The following is a 19,029-nucleotide window of genomic DNA, read 5'->3' as shown; positions in this document are numbered from 1 at the left end:
TTATCTCATGTAAGCCTCTAGGGCACCACAGTGAAGGAGACACTGTCATCCTCATTTTCGATGAGGTAAGTGTAAAGGCTCACACGGTGATTACTTTGAAGGGAACACCACTCCTTTGAATGTCTAAGTCCTGGAATTTTTCTTCAAATCAGCCATAATTTTTTACAATCACACCTTGTATGTTCCCAGAATGTTCTGTTAAATAGGATTTTTGTAATGTGATTCTCACTTTAAAGGCACCAAGGGAATTTGGTATTTTTAGGGAACACTTCAGAGAACCATTTTATAAAAACAAATAACCCTTTAGTGCTGTGAACACTAAACTCTTAATGTAGCTGTTTTGTGAGTTAGGTGTTTTTTCAGAGCTGATTTTTTTCCAGTATACTAAATCTGTTTTCAATGCATATCCCAAAGAGTGTATGAGTAAGTAAGAGAAGATTTAAGAAACTAAGTGTTCTGAGTAGAAGTCGTAAGCTTTCAAAGTCTGCCCTCTAACATAATAATGATAAAGAAATTTTAAGCTCCCTCCCTCTCTCAATTTTCCAGCTGCAAAATTTGAGTCATTTCTTCGAGTCATTTCTTTCTAGAAGAATGTCTAATAGAATTTAAGACCATGTCTCCGCATCCTACTTAAGTGGCCTTTCTATCATCAATTTTCTGTCATTGTGGCAGATGGGCTGACTGTCTGCTGAAAGGCTGGGGTGACTTGGTTGGCTAAAACAACAGCATCGACCATCCCTAACCCAACTGTTCTGTACTCTACTGTTAGTAATATGAGAAAAACCTAACTCAGCTGCAATCGTCTACTTGGTTGTACCATAGGCAGAGAAATAAACAGAGGCATAGGACTTCACAACAGAGTGTTCCTTTTAAAAAAGAACTGAAAAGTAGAGTATTTTACAAGTTCGCAACCAAGCGCGGCAGTTATATCCTAGGGACCTAACAGAGATAACCTCTCGGTAACTACTGGTAAAAGACGGGGATGGAACACAGAACAAACACCTGGCACTGGACTGAAACTTAGAAGAAGTTACACGTTGAAGTATGGGCAGGCTTTATTCAGAGGCTGGCTTCTAAATGTTCAGAACCCAAATTCACAGGTGGTGGTTACATTCCCTAAGTAGCCTAGAAATGCTTATTTAGTCCTTAACATTCTTGGAGAGTAGCCCAGACACTAGCTTTGCTAAGGTCTGGGCCCTAAAATGAGGTAGGTGACATGATACTGGGAGAAGAGGAGGAAGTGAAAAAGAGACATAGAGAAAAAGTAGAAGGTAGAGGGAGTGAAATATGTTGGCCTGAAACAAAATTCTGAAGTAATAAAATAAACATTTAGGTTTGACATTTCTCAATCTCACTTTTTGAACTACATTCCCAGTACTTCATCAAATTAACACTCAGGCCTATACTCTCTCCATCCAGTGCTTAAAACTCATCTTTATCTGCTTAAATCAGAGTTCCACTGGGAATAGAGGATTCGTTCCCACCAGACTAACCCTCTCATAGAAGACAACTATAAACCCTTTTAAAAACACAAAAATTAACCCTAAGGCCCTAGAAACTCACCAAAACAGTGAGAAAATGGAGGCAGGCAGAGGGAGTCTTACTTAGGAGAATGCTGAGTGCTTTTATAGTTCTTTGTCTCTGGACTCAGTCGACACTAGGCCAGGCAGCTAAAAGTGGGATTGAAAATCAGCAGTCTTTTAGCTTGAAGAATGAGTAGACAGACATTGGTGTGACCACCGCAGCTGGAAAGCCAGAGGGGAAATCCTGGAAAGGGGGTGACCAAGGAGAGTGCTAGATTTTTCACATAAACTAAGCCCAAATCTTTGGCTCATCCCTGAACTGTGCATAGTACAGGGCAGACCCCAAGAAGCCCAGCCGGGGCTAAAAGATCTGAACAGATATTTCATCTCCTGCCCACCTCAAAGGAAAAAGAGTTTGAGTCTGAGACCAGCTAATGCTGCTGAAACAAGTAAAAAAAAATCAATACTCTTCAGAGGAACATAACAGAATTCAGGGCCTCAACAACATATTTCTTACAACATATATACAGAACACAATCCAAAATTACTAATTGTATCATGATACAGGAAAATGTCACCTATACTCAAATGAAAAGGCAATCAACAGCGACTAACCCCACAATGGCTCTAATGTTAGAATTAGCAGGTAAGAATTTTAAAGCAGTTTCTATAACTTAAGAATAAAAAGAAAAACTGGCTCATAATGAAGAAACAAATAGATAATTTCATTAGAGAAATAGAAACTATTAAATGACTGAAATTCTAGTACTAAAAAAAGAATATCTGAAATAAAAAATTGACTAGATAAGTTTAACAGAAAACAAGATAACAAAATAGAGCACCCATGAACTTGAAAAGAAAAATCAATACAAATTATTGAATCTTGAAAACAGGGAAAAATTTTTTTAAAAAAAAGGAGATCATCAGCTGGGTGCATTGGTTCATGCCTGCAATCCCAGCACTTTGGGAGGCTAAGGCAGACAGATTGCTTGAGCCTAGGAGTTCAAGACCAGCCTGAGCAGCATGGCAAAACCAAGTCTCTACAAAAAAAAAAAATACAAAAATTACCCAGGCGTGGTGGTACATTCCTGTAGCCCCAGCTACTCAGAAGGCTAAGGTGAGAGGATCGCTTGAGCCCAAGAGGTCAATTCTGCAGTGAGCTGCAATCATGCCACTACACTCTAGCCTGAATAACAGAGCAAGACCCTGTCTCAAAAACAAAAAGGACAATATCAAAAGATCTAACATACATAAAATTGGAATTCTAGAAGGAAATAGAGAGAAAATGGGGTAGAAAAAATATCTGAAACAAAGCAGGGCACAGTGGCTCACACCTGTAATCCCAGCACCTTGGGAGGCCAAGGCAGGTAGATCACCTGAGGTCAGGGGTTCAAGACCAGCCTGGCCAACATTGCAAAATCCCATCTCTACTAAAAATACAAAAATTAGCCGGGCATGGTGGTGGGTACCTGCAATCTCAACTACTTGGGAGGCTGATTTGAACCCAGGAGGTGGAGGTTCTAGTGAGCCAAATCACGCCACTGTATGCCAGCCTGGACAACAGAGTGAGACTCCATCACTCTCTCTCTCTATATATATATATATTTGAAACATCTCTCTCTCTCTCTCTCTCTCTCTATATATATATATATATATATCCATCTCTCTCTCTCTTTCTCTCTCTCTCTCTCTCTCTATATATATATATATGTATTTGAAACAATAATGACCAACAATTTCCCAAATTGGGGGAAAGAAATTAAATTTGCAGATTCAAGGAGCCTAGTAAGGGCCGGGTGCCGTGGCTCACGCCTGTAATTCCAACACTTGGGGAGGCTGAGATCAAAGATCAGAGAGGCTTGATCAAGAGATCAAGACCATCCTGGCTAACACAGTGAAATCCCATCTCTACTAAAACTACAAAAAATTAGCCGGGGGTAGTGGCACATGCCTGTAGTCCCATCTACTCGGGAGGCTGAGGCCGAGGAATTGCTTGAACCCAGGAGGTGGAGATTTGCAGTGAGCTGAGATCGATCATGCCACTGCACTCCAGCCTGGGCGACAGAGTGAGACTCCATCAAAGAAAAGGGAAGGGAAGGGAAGGGAAGGGGGAGGGGGGAAGGGGGAAGGGGGAAGGGGGAGGGGGGAAGGGGGAAGGGGGAAGGGGGAAGGAAAAAAGAAGCCTAGTAAACCAAAAAAAAAATAAATAAATAGAAAAATGCAGCTAGTCACATTATAATCAAACTGCTAAAATCAAACAAAGAAAAAATCTTGAGTGCAGCCAGAGAAAAACAACACATTATATACAGGAGAATAATAATATGAATGACCATTGACTTCTGATCAGAAAAAAGAAAGAACGCCAAAACACAGTGAAGCAACATCTTTATGGTGCAGGAAGAAAAATCTATCTACGTGAAATCGTATGTAAGAAAAATATCCTTCAAGAATAAAGAAAAAATAAAAACATTTTCAGAAACATGAAAACTTGGAGAACCTATCACCATCATACCTGCACTACAAGAAATGTTAAAGAAAATTATTCAGACTGAAAGGAAATGACCAGTTGAAACTTGAATCTTTAGGAAAGAATAGTATCGGAAGTGGTAAAATATGGGTTAAAAATTAATATTTATTTATATTTATTTATTTAGAAGATATATGAGCATTTAAAGCACAAATTTAATGTCCTATTTATTGTGTGGTTTATGACACATAGATGTAATACATATGACAGCTACAGAATAAAGGATGGAGGGTGAGGGTCAAAGGGACAAAGAATCTAATAGTTCTTATATTTTTTTATAAAATAGTACAACTTTAACTCTATATGAATACACTATAAAAAATTAAGGAATTGAGGTTATATGTCATAATCTCTAGAACAGCCAGTTTTTTAAAAACTGTCAAGAAGTATTCATTCCTAGTTAAAAAAAAAAAAAAAAAAAAAGGCTTAAGTCTACAGAAAGAAAATGTTCACAGCAGCTTTATTCATGAGTCAAAAATTGGTGTGCATTAACAGGACAATAGCTAAGCATCCTGTACTATATTAATACAGTGGACACATAAAACACTAAATAACAAAAGGAAAGAACTGCTGATATGTGCAACAACAGGGATGAATTTCAACAACATTAAACTTAGTAACAACGTTCTAGAAGAGATTAAATCTAACTGTAGTGAAAAAATACCAAACTTGGAATAGGACAAGATTTGCTTGAGAAAAAATAAGGGAACTTTCTAGGGAGAGAGTAATGTTCCATATCTTAATAAGAGTTTGTATTACACAGGTGTATGCATTTGTCAAAACTCATTGAAGGGCATGACTAAGATTTGTGCAATTCATGATATGTAAATTTACCTCAAAAAATAATGGGGTCAGGTGTAGTGGCTCATGCCTGTAAGTCCAGCACTTTGGGAGGATGGGGCAGGAGGAGTGCGTGAGACCAGGAGTTTGAGACCAGCCTGGGCAACATAGTAAGAGCCCATGTCTATAAAAGTTTAAAAGTCAGCTGGACGTGGTGACACACATCTGTAGTCCCAGCTACTTGGAAGGCTGAGGCAGAAGAATCACTTGAGCCCAGGAGTCTGTACAGTGAGCTATGCTGGCACCACTACACTCCAGCCTGGGTGACAGTGCAAGACCCTGTCTCTAAAATTTAAAAAGTAAAAATTGAACAATTAACAAATATCAAACTCTAGTTAATGATATATGTGTTAAGATATTTAGGGAGAAGTGTTCTGGTGTCTTCAATTTATTTTGAAATGCATCCAAAAAATGAATTAATGGATGGTGTATTAGTCCATTTGCATACTGCTGATAAAGACATAACAGAGACTGAGCAATTTACAAAAGGAAGTTTATTGGACTTACAGTTCCATATGGCTGGGAAGGCCTCACAATCATGGTCGAAGGCAAGGGAGAACAAGTCACATCTAACGTGGATGGCAGCAGGCAAAGAGAGAGCTTGTGCAAGGAGACTCCCATTTTTTTAAAACCATCAGATCTCTTGAGACTTATTCACTATCGCGAGAACAGCATGGGAAAGACCCGCCCCCATGATTCAATTACCTCCCCCCAGGTTCCTCCCACAACACGTGGGAATTCAAGATGAGATTTGAGTGGGGACACAGCCAAACACAGGAACAAAGAAATAGTTACGTAACAAAGAAAAATGCCAATGTTGAAATATAGGAGGTAGCTTATAGTAAGCTGAATAATGATCCCCAAATGTGTGCACACCCTAATCCCTAAAACCTGTGAATATGTTACCTTACACAACAAGAGGTATTTTACCAACGGGATTAAGAATCTTAAAACGCAAAGATTATCCTAGAGTGTCAGAATGGGCCAAATGTAATCCCAGGGTCCTTAAAGAGGGAGGATCCTGACAGAAGGCCAGAGGCAGAACAACTGGTATGACTGCAGAAGCATAGAATGATGGGACCACAAGCCAAGTAATATGCACATCTTCTAAAAGCTGGAAAAGGCAAGGAATAGATCCCCCTTAGAATTTCCAGAAGTAACACATCCTGCTAGTACCTGGATTTTTCATAAGCCTCATTTTAGACCTTTGACCATCAGAATTGTAAGATAATACATTTGTGTTCTTTTAAGCCACTAAATTCATGGTAATTTGTATAGGCACAACAGGAAACTCATACACAAATATAACATATATATGGCTGTTCACTGCCTAATTCTCTGGGTTTTTCTGTATATTTGAAAATTTTCATGTTAAAATATTGAAATTTTTAAAAAACTTCCATTGGCCAAACGTAGGAATAGGTCAAAAAAAAGCTAACTGTACTATTTTACTCCAATATCTGCTCAGCTAACAACTTCTCAACTCCCTCAATGTTACTTAAAGGTTTTAAGTAGAACCCTTGTGAGTCATTAGAATTTTAATTATCCTGATTAATAAAATCTATAAAATTCCATTAATTTTATTTATCTCCTACTGATTGATAAAATTGCAATCAGTAGGAGAGAAAGTGAAATAAAATTCTCTGGAGAATATAGAAGAAATCATTGATTTTATTTAAGGAATCCATCACACTGGGAGATGGGCCTGGCCTGGAAGCTCTCCTGGATCCCATTCCCTCAGATGTTGCCATTGTTTATTTCTTCTTCTACTTCTGAAACCACAGGTCCAAATACCCAAGATATGTTGTTTGGTTGGTGCAAAGGTAATTGAGGTTTTTGTCATGACTCTTAATGGCAAAAACCACAACTACTTTTGCACCAACCTCATAGTTTACTGTTTCTCTTCTTCCCAGGAATCCAGGAATAGAAGGAAGAAATTAGGATGTGGGTAGGGGCCAGCAGCAACTCTTTGAATGACTGGGTCAATGGCTTATATGTAAAGATCAATTCTAAGTTAAGTGCTAATGAATCAGAGATCAGCTATATTAGAGAAAACTAGTCTCCTTTTTACCCAAACAATGACCAATTTTGGTCTTTTCCCTTTTTCTTTTTTTTTTTTTTCCTTTTAGATTTTAGTCATCCAAATCTAGAAATTAGCCTTCATTATATTATTCTAAGAGTACAACTGCCTTTTAAAAGAACAGTAAAAATTCACACTAATGAGAAAAGAAAAAGCAGGCAAATCTTAAAGTTGATCTTATCATTTCTGGTTCCAAATGGCAAACATAAACTTAAACAAAAATTTTACACCAAGTTGATAGGCTAAGCCATGAATAAAAACAGTAATCATAGTCATGCATGAAAGAACTTGTACACACCCTCTACACAGTTGTGTTCTCAGAAAGGGGGAGATCTGACTTCTCAAAATCTGTTTTTCAAGCAAAATGAATAAACATCTCAAATATTTTATAAGTGCCAAATATGGCAGATGGCATTTGCATGGGGATTATATAACCACACTGAAAACCAACCATAAAGTTCTAAGAATATACACAGAGTGAAAATACCTCTAACTCATCCTCTCACTAACCAGAAAAGCTGTCCCTCAGGGAGGGCTCACAGTCTTTGAAGGCTAGATGGAGAATTGTAATCAGGGGAGAATTCCATTTCTCTGGCTCAAGAATGAAACTGAAATCAAGAGTTCAGTCAGTGCTAGTGTTTTCTCATTATCACAAACAGTCCAGTGAGTTGAACCTAACAGCCAGTGAATTCAAGGAGGATCTACTTTGTAAACCCTTGAATTATTTTCATGAAACATACAGATTTTTCAATGTTGTAGTTTTCTGAGCAACAGATATATCTTCAGCAATCACTTATGTCCTATTTAGTGCTAGGCTTTAATCATGTCTCAATATACATTTTGGATAAATGAATTTATGAATATGTGAAGTTATGTTTTAATAGATGGTCTTGTTCTGTAATGAAACATGAGGGAAAATCTTTTTCCCCCTCAATCAGACCATAACCTCTTTCTTTTTAGAAAGGGAGCCAACATTTATCCCATTGCACCTAGCAAAGGTGGCACATTTAGCCTCTCTACAAATACATGTTGACTGGTTAATATGGTTGTGGATAGGCAAGTACAAATCTTTGTATGGTCATATGTTTTATGTTTTTTTGAGTAAATTCTTAGAAGTGGAATTGCCAAGTCATGTGGTAAGTACATGTTTGATTTTATAAGAAATCGCCAAGCTCAGTATTTATAAGTAGCTATGTTTACAAGTGGCTATATTATTAAACTAGATTTATTGAGCTACAATTTTACATAAAATTCACCAATTTTAAGAGTACAATTGGATAAATTTTAACAAAGTTTACAATCATGTAACTACCACTATAATCAAGCCATCACCCCAAAAAGTGTTTTCCTGCTCTCTTGTCACCAATGCCATCTCCCTACTCCCTAACCCCAGGAATCCACTGTCTATCACTATTGTTTTATGTTTTCTAGAATTTTATATAAGTTGAATCATACACTGTCTGGCTTCTTTCACTTATCATAATGCATTTGATATTTATCCACACTGTTGTATCAATAATTCATTTTTTTAACGTTTTTTGAGACAGGGTCTTGCTCTGTTACCCAGACTGGAGTGTAGTGGCACAATCACAGCTCACTGAAGCCTCAGCCTCCTAGGCTCAAGCAATCCTCCCACCTCAGCCCCTCAAGTGGCTGGGACTATAGACGCCAGTCATGGCACCCAGGTTTTTTTCTTTCTGTTTTGTAAAGATGGGATCTAGTGATATAGCCCAGGCTGGTCTCAAACTCCTGGGCTCAAGTGATCCTCTCGCCTCATTTTCCCAAGGTGCTGGAATTACAGGCATGAGCCACCATGCTTGACCCATTCTCATTCCTGGGTAGTATTGTACGGATATACCAAAGTTGATGGGTATCTGGATTGCTTTCAGTTTTGAGTAGTAAGAATAAAATGGCCATGGACAGGCAAATATAAGTCTTTTTATGCTCATATGTTTTATGTTTTCTTGGGTAAATTCTTTGGAGTGGAATTGCTAAGTCATGCAGTAAGTATATGTTTGAATTTATAAGAAACTGCATTCCCACCAGAAGTATATAAGCATTCTGGTTGTTCCACATCCTCATCAATACTGATGGCTCATAGTTGTATCTCATTGTACAGTTTTAATTTGAATTCCCCTAATGACTAAAGTTGTGAAATACCTCTTCATGTGCTTGACAGATTAATTCCAATTACTAGGTTTTTTTTATATACTATTAAGAACCGCATCAGAAGGGTCCAACATTTTCTTCCAGAACATCGCCACTTGTAGACCCACAGCTGGGCAGAGTCTAGAATGACTGTCTTGAGATAAACCACACCTAGGAAAAGATGCACGCCTAAAAGGGATCCATACTTTAGAACAATATTTCAAACCTAAAGTTGGATAGTTAAGGCCAGATTAATTATCCATTTCTTCTTCCTTAGGAGAGAGAAGGGGGGAAAAACTCTCATCTCACAAATAGATCTGGAAATGGTGCAGCAGTTCCTTCTCTAACAGTCTTAACTAGACACCCCCACACAGCACACCACTAGCTATCAGATGGCCATATGAGATGTGAAGCCTTCAGAACACTAAATTTGCCTCTCAAAAGAACCAAATGTTAAGCTGTACCACACATGTCGTTAGTCTCTTGTAGTATTCAATTTTCTCTTCATCTTATTATTTTTAGGTGGAATTCAAAACACCCACCAGGGATTTTTTTTTTCTTATGAGACAGAACATTGTTTTGGTAGAAAATGTGTTTAACTCCTAATCATTTGTCAGGGTTGTTTTTTTTTTTCATATGAGATGTAGCTTTCCATCTACTTAAAGTACAGTAAATTACTCATATTCAGGACATCAAACAATGTTACCTCTTTACTTAGGAAAAGAATAAAATCAGTCTACACAATTATCCTCTCCATCAGTAACTATCTTGAAAAAAGTTCTAGGGAACTACTTCTCTCTACAACCCCTCCAAATTCTTCACTAGAAATGAGTATAGGCCCTGGGTCTCCTCCTCCCAATTTCTGTCTTCACTCCAACTGTATACCGTAAAGCTTACTCGCCAATCATTAATTTGGAGAATCAAGCTCAATAAATTGTATTTTTTTCCAAAACAAGAGGTCTCTTCAGAAGTAATTTATATAATAACCTTATTGCTTTTCATCCGAAAAGAAGAAAAAAAAGATTTGAGGCAAAAATCCATTTACAGCTGAGATCCATTAATTTGCATCATCTCCTTCTGTAACCTTAATTTGTACTTATATCTGCTTGGTGATTACAAATTTAATTGGCCAGCCCACACTTTGACTCTGTGGGTGCAAAAGTATGGCCAGGATGAAATGAATAAATCTTTCTTTCAGGGACTCTAGATGAATCTATTCTCTTTCATAAACCATGGGTGATGGTAACTACATCGGTATCAAACTAGATTTCAGTTTCCACCTTTAGGATAAAGGGACTATTCCATTTTTATAAATGTTAAATGATTGATTTATTTCTTTAACAAGAATATTTTCCAATGTGACACATATCATTTTAAATAAATGTAAGTTTAAATTAAACATAAGTTTAAATGCCTAAGATTTGGCTAAAGAAACAGACCTGGTATCAGATGAGAACAGTATGTTTCATTCACTTATGTGTTAATTACTCCAACAAGGAATAAGTCCCCAAAGACATTTTTCTTGACATCTATCAATCAGTTCTTTTGTAGAAATTGAAGTTTCAAAATTCAAAAGGATTGATAAACACAATTACAGCTTGCCTCCTTTTCTATTTTCTCATAGTAGTCCTTATCCACAATCCATCTCCGTATCCAGCCCCAGGACCTTTTAAATCCCAAATAGTTGCCCCTGCTGCCACCCCCAGTATACTCCAAAACACCAGCCCCATAACCACTCATGAGCTCACCTTCATTCCCTTCATCTCTGCAGTCACAGGAAGAAGAAAAACACGGTCTAACCCATTTCTGTAGTTGTGCCCTCTTGTGACTAAAAGACTTGGTCTGCTTGAAGCCAAATTCACAATGCAATGTGCAGCAGAGGCATGAGGGAATCTGAAAATAGCATTCTTACAGCTCAAAGCACCATCTTAATAAGAAGCACTGATTTTGCTTTTTAAAAAATTCGCTACACATGGTAATTATTTAAACCACGAATTAGCAATGCTTTCCCAATATCATATATATGTCCAAACATGGTTATTCCCTTTAACAAGAAGTTTACCTGTGGGTATGGGATGAGGGGAGAAACTCAGCTCAGGCTGCCCTAGTGAGCTGCAGATGCAGAGCCCAAGAAGGGTTACAGGCTGGGGCACAACAAGAGTGGGCCGGTGCCCTAGAATTCTCAAGCCACCTGTGCCAACATCTGTCTTCCTCTTTGCCTCCTCCCCCGACTAGAGCAGGGCTGCAACCATGCCACTTTGGAACAGTTCTTCCATGAGGCTGCTGCAATAAACGCTTGCTAGTGGGCCAGTTGATTGAACCTGCAAAGCCTTCCAAACCCTGAAGGCTCACAGACCTCAGGCCTTGGCTAGGATTTGCTCACCACAGGAGCCCGGGGGAGTCTCTGGAGTCTCAAGTAGAAGGAATTTAAAGGAGAGGAAGAAACCCAGCTTGGAACATGGTATTTCCAATAAAACTGGTCCTTTACCGATCTTCACAGCATTTACTGTTGCACCAAGGATGCATGGTTTCCATAAGCTGAGAAATGAAGTGAGAAGGCCAAAGGAGGTTAGAGAATGTGTAACCTGGAGTCATCAATTCTCAGAGCCAGAGTGACCTGAAAGGTCCTCTAATCCATTCATTTTGTTTTAACAGATCAAAGTACTACGATCAAGAGAGGGTAGGTATGGCTTACCCAGGATTATAATCTGGTGATCAATAAATTGATCCAATGCACCCTCTTCCCTTTACAGTGCTTACTGCTGCCACGCACTGTGCTGAGTGCCCCACTTCAGAGATTATTTCATTTAAACCTCACGACAATCCTATAAGGAAGGTACTCTATTCTCATGTTACAGATGAAACTGAAGCCTATTTAAGACACTGGCCAGAGGTCACATAGCAGATAGATGGAAAAGCCCATGCCTTTAACCATACATTTTATACTCTGACATTCAGTATTCCTGCTGTGACCCTAGGAATTTCCTGAATCATCACTACCTACATTATTTTCAGGATCCTTGTAGAATCATATGTAGTCATAGAGAGCCAGGATAACCCATTTCTCCAAAATGTCAAAAAACAGATTGATTGTAGCTGCTTCCCATGAGTAGGATCTGGTAACTGTTTCAGTCTTCTCCATACTCCAAGCAAACTGGAAGATTTACAAAAAGGCCAAGTCCACTTGACCAATCTTGAGAAAACATATCCTTATTTCGTTTTGAAAGGGCTTCTCAATATTTTCTACATTTCTCACAACCCAAACACTTTTGACGCTACCACCTCCAGCAGTCACAGGCGTCCAACTCTGCCTCTGAACACCTAACATGAACACGCTGACCCAGCCGGCCGCATCTCAGAGCCGGGGAGCATGTCCCACAACCCTCAGGGTGTGTGGACATTTAGTGAGGACTTTCCACTCGTTCGAAAACAAAAGGCATGAAGACCTTCTATTGAAGAAGTCTGGTCTGGGATATTCTTTTTTTCTTTTTTTCTTTTCTTCTTTTTTCTAGAGACAGGGCTTCACTCTGCCACTCAGCCCAGAGTGCAGTCGCACAATCACAGGACTCCTGGGCTGGGATATTCTGAAATGTACAAAGTGGTCCCAGAGACATTTGAGATGAATTTCCCACACCAGCAATATTTCCCAACTGAGAGCACAGTGGTTGGGCAGAAAGACATTCTCAGAGAAGCAATATAGGGTCGTGATTAAAGAGAGTAGGCTCTGCAGTGAAACCTTGGTTTGAATCTTGTATCTTCCATTTCCCAGTTTAGAGATCTTAGGCAAGTTAGCAACCTCCCTGAGCCTCTAGTTTCCCCATCTGTAAAAGACAAATAGCAGCTACCTCACCAGGCTGGCGTGAAGATTAGATGAGATAATGTAAGTGTCTAGCACTATGCCTGGCACATAGTAACTCAAGTTAACTGTTGTCTTTTTATATTTTGGTTGTATTAACTGTGCCTCATTTCAGGGAAGGATGTTTCTTCATCCCAATTCCAGGAGAGAAAAAAAGGATGAGATGGGGGTCAAATTTGGGGCAGAAAATTCTAACGCTGGTGAATTCCAAGGCCAGGAAAATCCAAAGGAATGACTCTAAGTCTGGGCACGAACAGAGAATGCAGCCAATTATACCAACTTTCCAGTACTTCAAGTATATATTTATAGCATATGTTTAGGTGTTTATGCTATATATGTAATTAGCCATTTTTCTTCAGCATATCCAGTAATTATTTTATCAAATGCACATCTGTTTTAATTAGGCATGTACACACTTTACTATACTGTAAAATGTCAAACGCACTGTAAAATAGCTCAGAGTACATTAACACATAAAAACGAAAATTCATGTGACATATCACAAACAGCTGCAAGAAGCTCATAGACCCAACCAGCTGCTACTCCACAACTTCTAGCCAACGGCTGTTCTGTCAGGTCCTTCAGAGATTACTCCCATACTGGAGCTGCAATTTCTGTTTTCAGTTCTCTTGCCTTGACGTGACTGTCAGAAATGATGTGTGGTGATGCAGGTGTAACTTGGCTGGTACCACGCATGCCAACCCATCTTCCATTTGCCAAGCCGGAGAATCTTAGTGCAGATGATAAGACCAAAAATCTCAAACCCAGGAGGGCTTCAGCTGCCAACTGGTACAATTCCCTCATTATACGGATGGGGACACTGAGAACCAGATGGAGGAACTGAACTGGTGAATGAAGTAGGATCATTCTGTGTCATTCAATGCCCGATCCAGTGTTCCTTCTACCCCACTGGTTTCTAATCATGACTGTATCAGAATCATCAAGGGTACTGATACAAAATGCTGATTCCCAGAGCTCACCTTGACCAAGAATCTTATGCAGAAGATCTGAGGTAGAGCCAAGGAATAGATATTCTAACAAAGGGTGCAGTAATACCAAAGCAGCCAGTTCAGGGACCTGCATGGAGGGACTGCAGTGGCCACATCTCACTGTGTTTCTCCCTGACATTTCTTCATACTCTGTTCCTTAGGTTCTCTCCATTTCTGATTGGCAGACACTGACAGGACTTTAACGGTCTATGACTGTTGACTTGCCAGAATATTGGAATTGACTAGCCCGGAAGCACACAAAATCTTTTCTGAAGGGAATATATACTGGTAGATTATCAATGTTACCCCTTAGCTAAGCCATTTCTAACGACATTGCACTCTGGCAAGTGCTCTGTGCGCAGAAGCACATAGTTCCCATGTTCAGTTACTTTCCACAGAGAAGAACTTACCAGAAATCCCTCAGCACTACTGCTAAGTTATAATCTCACAGGTTTTCTGACTTGTTGATCAGCAATAGACCAGCCAATAAGTAACAAGTCAGAATAAAGAAAAATATCAATTATCTAAATAAATACAGATTTGACAGATATGACACTCATAATTTTATATTTTTTTAAAAACTGCTCAGTAAACTTTGAGTAGAAGAAAAACCACGTAGTCTAATAAAGAGCATCTAGAAAATATAAACACAAACCTATAGCTAGCATCATATGTAATGGTAGAAGAGTAAATACTTTCTTCCTAAGATGGAAACAAATATGTCTGCTTTCATCAATTCTATCAAACATTTAATACCTGGAGGTCTTAACTCAAGCAATAAAAACAGAAAATATAAGGCATAAATATTAGAAAGAAATAGGTAGAACGACCTTTATTTGCAGAAAATATGATTGTCTATGTAGAAAATTCTAAGGAATCTACCAAAATTAAAACCTACTAGAACTAATAAGTGAATTTAACAGGGTTGCTCTATATAAAGTCAATGTTTAAAAAAAACTCAACTGTATTTCTACATACTTGCAACAAGTATTTGAAAAATTAAAAATTTTTAAATAACATAATATCACCAAAAACATAAAATACTTCAGCATAAGTTTAACAAAGGATATGTAAGACCATTACACTGGAAACCATAAACATTGCAGAGAAAAATTAAAGACGACTTAAATGGAGAAAGATACTATGTTCATGCATTGGAAAACTCAATATTGCTAAGACACCAGTTCTCTAACATTGATCTATCGCTTTAACGCGATCCCAATCAAAATCCCAGAAGAGTTTTTTTTACACAACTTGTTTTCAAGACTTACTATAAAGCCATAGTAATTAAGACAGTATGATATTGGTATAAGAATACACAAATAGGGAGGTAACATTCTTTTCAAATGCTCCTGGAATATTCTCTAGGATTGATCCTATGTTAGGCCACAAGTCTTAACAAATTTAAGAAGAAAATTACATCAAGTGCATTTTCCAACACAATGATATAAAACCAGGGGGAAAAAATGAGAAAAATTGGGGATTTCACAAATACACGGAAATTAAACAACAAACTCCTGAACAACCAGTAACTCAGAGATCAAAAGGGAAATTTAAAAATATATATATCTTGAGACAAACAAAATGTAAACAAAACATACTGAGATTTATGAAATGCAGCAAAGGCTACTCTAAGATGGAAATGTAAAGGGATGAATGCCTACATTAAGAACAAAGAGATCTCAGATAAACAACCTGACTACAAACCTAAAGGAACCAGAAAAAGAACAAACCTCAGCCCAAAGTTAGCAGTAAGAAGGACATAATAAAAATCAGAGCAGAAATAAATAGTGATTTGAAAAACAACAGAAAACATCAATGAAACTAAGAGTTGCTATTTTGAAAAGATTAACAAAATTGACATTTAGCTAGAATAACTAAAGTGAGAAGATTCAAATAAAAAGGAGGAAACATAATTAATACCACAGAAATACAAAAGATCATAAGAAACAACTATGAACAATTATTTACCAGCAAACTACATAACCTAGAAGAAACAGATAAGTTTCTGGAAACATGCAATCTACCAAGATTGAATCTCGAGAAAGTAGAAAATCTAAACAGACCAATAACAAGGAAGGGGATTGAATCAGTATTGAAAAACCTCTCAACAAAGAAAAGTGCAGGAGCTGATGGTTTCACTGGTGAATTCTATCAAACACTTAAAGAAGAAGTCATGCCAATGTTTCTCAAATTCTGCCCAAAAATTAAAGAGGAGTAAATGTGTCCATATTCATTTTATGAGTGTAGTATTACCCGCATACCAAAGCCAGGCAGCCACATTACAAGAAAAGAAAATTATAGGGCCACTATCCATGATAAAGATATATGCAAATATCCTTTCAAAATACTGCAAACCAAATTCAACAGCACATCAAAAGGATCACACGCAATGATGAAGTGGGATTTATCCCTAGGACAGAAGAATGGTTCAATGTACATGAAACAATAAATGTGATACTTCATGTTAGCAGAATGAAGAATAAAAATCATATGATTATCTCAATCAATGTGGACAAAGAATTTGAAAAGTCAAAGTTCTTTCATAATAAAAACTCTCAACAAACTAGTTATAAAAAGAATGTGCCTCCACGTATACCTATGTAACAAAACTGCACGTTCTACACATGTACCCCAGTACTTAAAGTATAATACTGGTAGCATATGATGAAAAATTAATATATAACTAGAAAATAATGAAGGTAACATTTAAAATGGCAATCACAAAAATATAAACCACCTAAAACTAATCTAAAAAGTGCATACCCTTTGGAGAAAATCACAAACTGTATTGAAAGACATTAAATAAGAACTAAATTTTTAAAAAATGTGCCTTAACACAATGAAGGCCATATATGAAAAGCCCACAGCTAACATCATACTCAATGGTAAAATGCTGAAATTTTTTTCTATAAGATCAGGAATAAGACAAAGATGCCCATACTCACCTCTTTCACTCAGTATAGAAATGTCCTAGCAAAAGCGATTAAGCAAGAAAAAGAAATAAAAGGCATGTAAGTTCGAAAGGAAGAAGTAAAATTGTCTATTTGCAGATGATATAACCTTATGTCTAGAAATCCCTAAAGACTCCACCAGAAATCTCTTAGAATAAACAAATTTAATAAAATTTCAGGGTACAAAAATCAACATACAAAAATTATTTGTGTATCTATATACTAACACTAACAAATGATCTGAAAAAGAAATTAAGAAAACAATCCCATTTACAATAGCATCAAAAAGAAAATGAAATACTTAGGAATAAATTTAACATAGGAGGTGAAGATCTATACACTGCAAGAGGAAGAAACTACTAACCATAAAGGACAAATTGATATATTGGATTGCACCCAAATTAGAACCTTCTGATCATTAAAAGATACTTTTAAGAAAATAAATGGGCAAGCCACAGACTGGGAGAAAATATGCTCAACACATATATCTGACAAAAAAAAAATTTGTATGCAGAATAATGAATTCCTACCACTATATAATAAAAAAGATACAACCCAAAACTTAAGCATTCTAAAAAGAAAACTATAAAACTGGTCAATTAGCACATGAAATCATGTTCAACTCCATTAATCAATAGGAAAATGCACGTTAAAAATCACAATGACATATTATTTCACATCCACGCAAATAGCCGAAATTATAAACACTAACACCACCAAAAGTAGGTGAGAAAGTGTAGCATCTGGAATGTTCATCCACTGCTGGTAGGAGCATAACATGGCACAGCCATTTTCAAAAGGTATTTGACAGTTTCTTATGCAGTTAAGCATACATCTACCTATGGTCCATCAATTTAATCCCTAGATATTTCCCCATCTTCATCCATTTTGCACTGGTATAACAGAACACCTGAACTAGGTAATTTACAAAGAACAGAAATAGACTACTCACAGTTCTGAAGGCTAGGAAGTCCAAGAACAAGGCACTGGCAGGTTCAGTCGTCTGGTGAGGGCTGCATCCACGACAGTAGAGGAACATCGTGTCCTCGCCTAGGAGAAACAGGAAGGGCAAGCAAACTAAATGCTGCATGAAGCCTCTTTGATAAGGACCTTAATCCTACTCATAATAAAGGAACCTTCATGGCCTAATTACCTTTTACAGGCCCCACCTGTTAACACTATCACGTTGGCAATACCTGAATTTTAGTGGGAACATATTTAAACCATAGCATTCTGCCCCTGGCCCTCCAAAATTCATGTCATTCTCACAGGCAAATTACATGCATTTTATCCCAATAGCCCCCCAAAAGTTTTAGCTTGTGCCAGAATCAACTCAAATGTCTAAAGTTTAGCATCTCATCTAGATATCATCTAAATCAGATATGGGTGAGATTCAAAAGTGTGTTTCATCCTGAGGTAAATTGCCCTCCAGCTGTGAACTTGTAAAATCAAACAAATTACGTGCTTCCAAAATACAATGGTGGAACAGGCACAGGACAGACATTTCTGTTCCAAAAGGAAGAAATGGGCGAGAAGAAAGGGGTAACCAGTATCAAATTAAGTCCAAAACACAACAAGCCAAACAATTAAATCTTAAGGTTTGAGAATAATCTTTGACTCCATGTCCCACCTTCCAAACACACTGGGGTAGAGGTTGGGTCCCCAAGAATCCAGAGGACCCTGCCCCCTGACTTTACTGGGAGCATCTCATGCCTCACCTGTCATGAGCATAGTACAGTTCCTGCAGATCTCTCAGGCTGGTGTTACACACTGGTGGCTCTGCATGTCTGGGATCTCAGGAGTGGCCCCATTCCCATAGCTCCACTAGGCATTGCCCTAAGAACTACTCTCTGTGGTGGCACCAGCCCCATGGCTATGCTGGATGTTGCCCTAGTGAGTACTCTATGGTGACTCTGCCGATGCACCAGGTTTCTGCCAAGGTCCTAAAGCTCTCTGAGGCATCCTTTGAAATGATGGTTGGGGAAGCCATACCTCCACAGTTCTTGCACTCTGTGTACCTGAAGAATTAGCACCATATGGACAAGCACCAAGGCTCATTGCTTGTGCCCTCTGAAGCAGCAGCTTGAGCTCTGTCTGGGTGTGCCTGAGACA

The 19,029-nt window shown here is 38.0% G+C and overlaps 1 long non-coding RNA gene across 1 annotated transcript in view; it reads right to left on the bottom strand.

Moving 5' to 3' along the window:
* LOC116269192 overlaps positions 1-16,936 on the bottom strand; it is an 80,819-nt gene extending 63,883 nt beyond the window's left edge. The window contains exon 1 of the long non-coding RNA XR_004176643.1: positions 16,912-16,936. This is a non-coding gene — a long non-coding RNA (uncharacterized LOC116269192). The remainder of the gene's footprint in view (positions 1-16,911) is intronic.
* Positions 16,937-19,029: the final 2,093 nt, after the last annotated feature.

This window comes from Papio anubis, chromosome 10 (genome assembly GCF_008728515.1).
Source record: "Papio anubis isolate 15944 chromosome 10, Panubis1.0, whole genome shotgun sequence".
In the NCBI taxonomy this organism is placed as follows: domain Eukaryota; kingdom Metazoa; phylum Chordata; class Mammalia; order Primates; family Cercopithecidae; genus Papio; species Papio anubis.
Note: the sequence above shows the minus strand (reverse complement) of the source record. Positions and strands in the feature narration are given on the sequence as shown.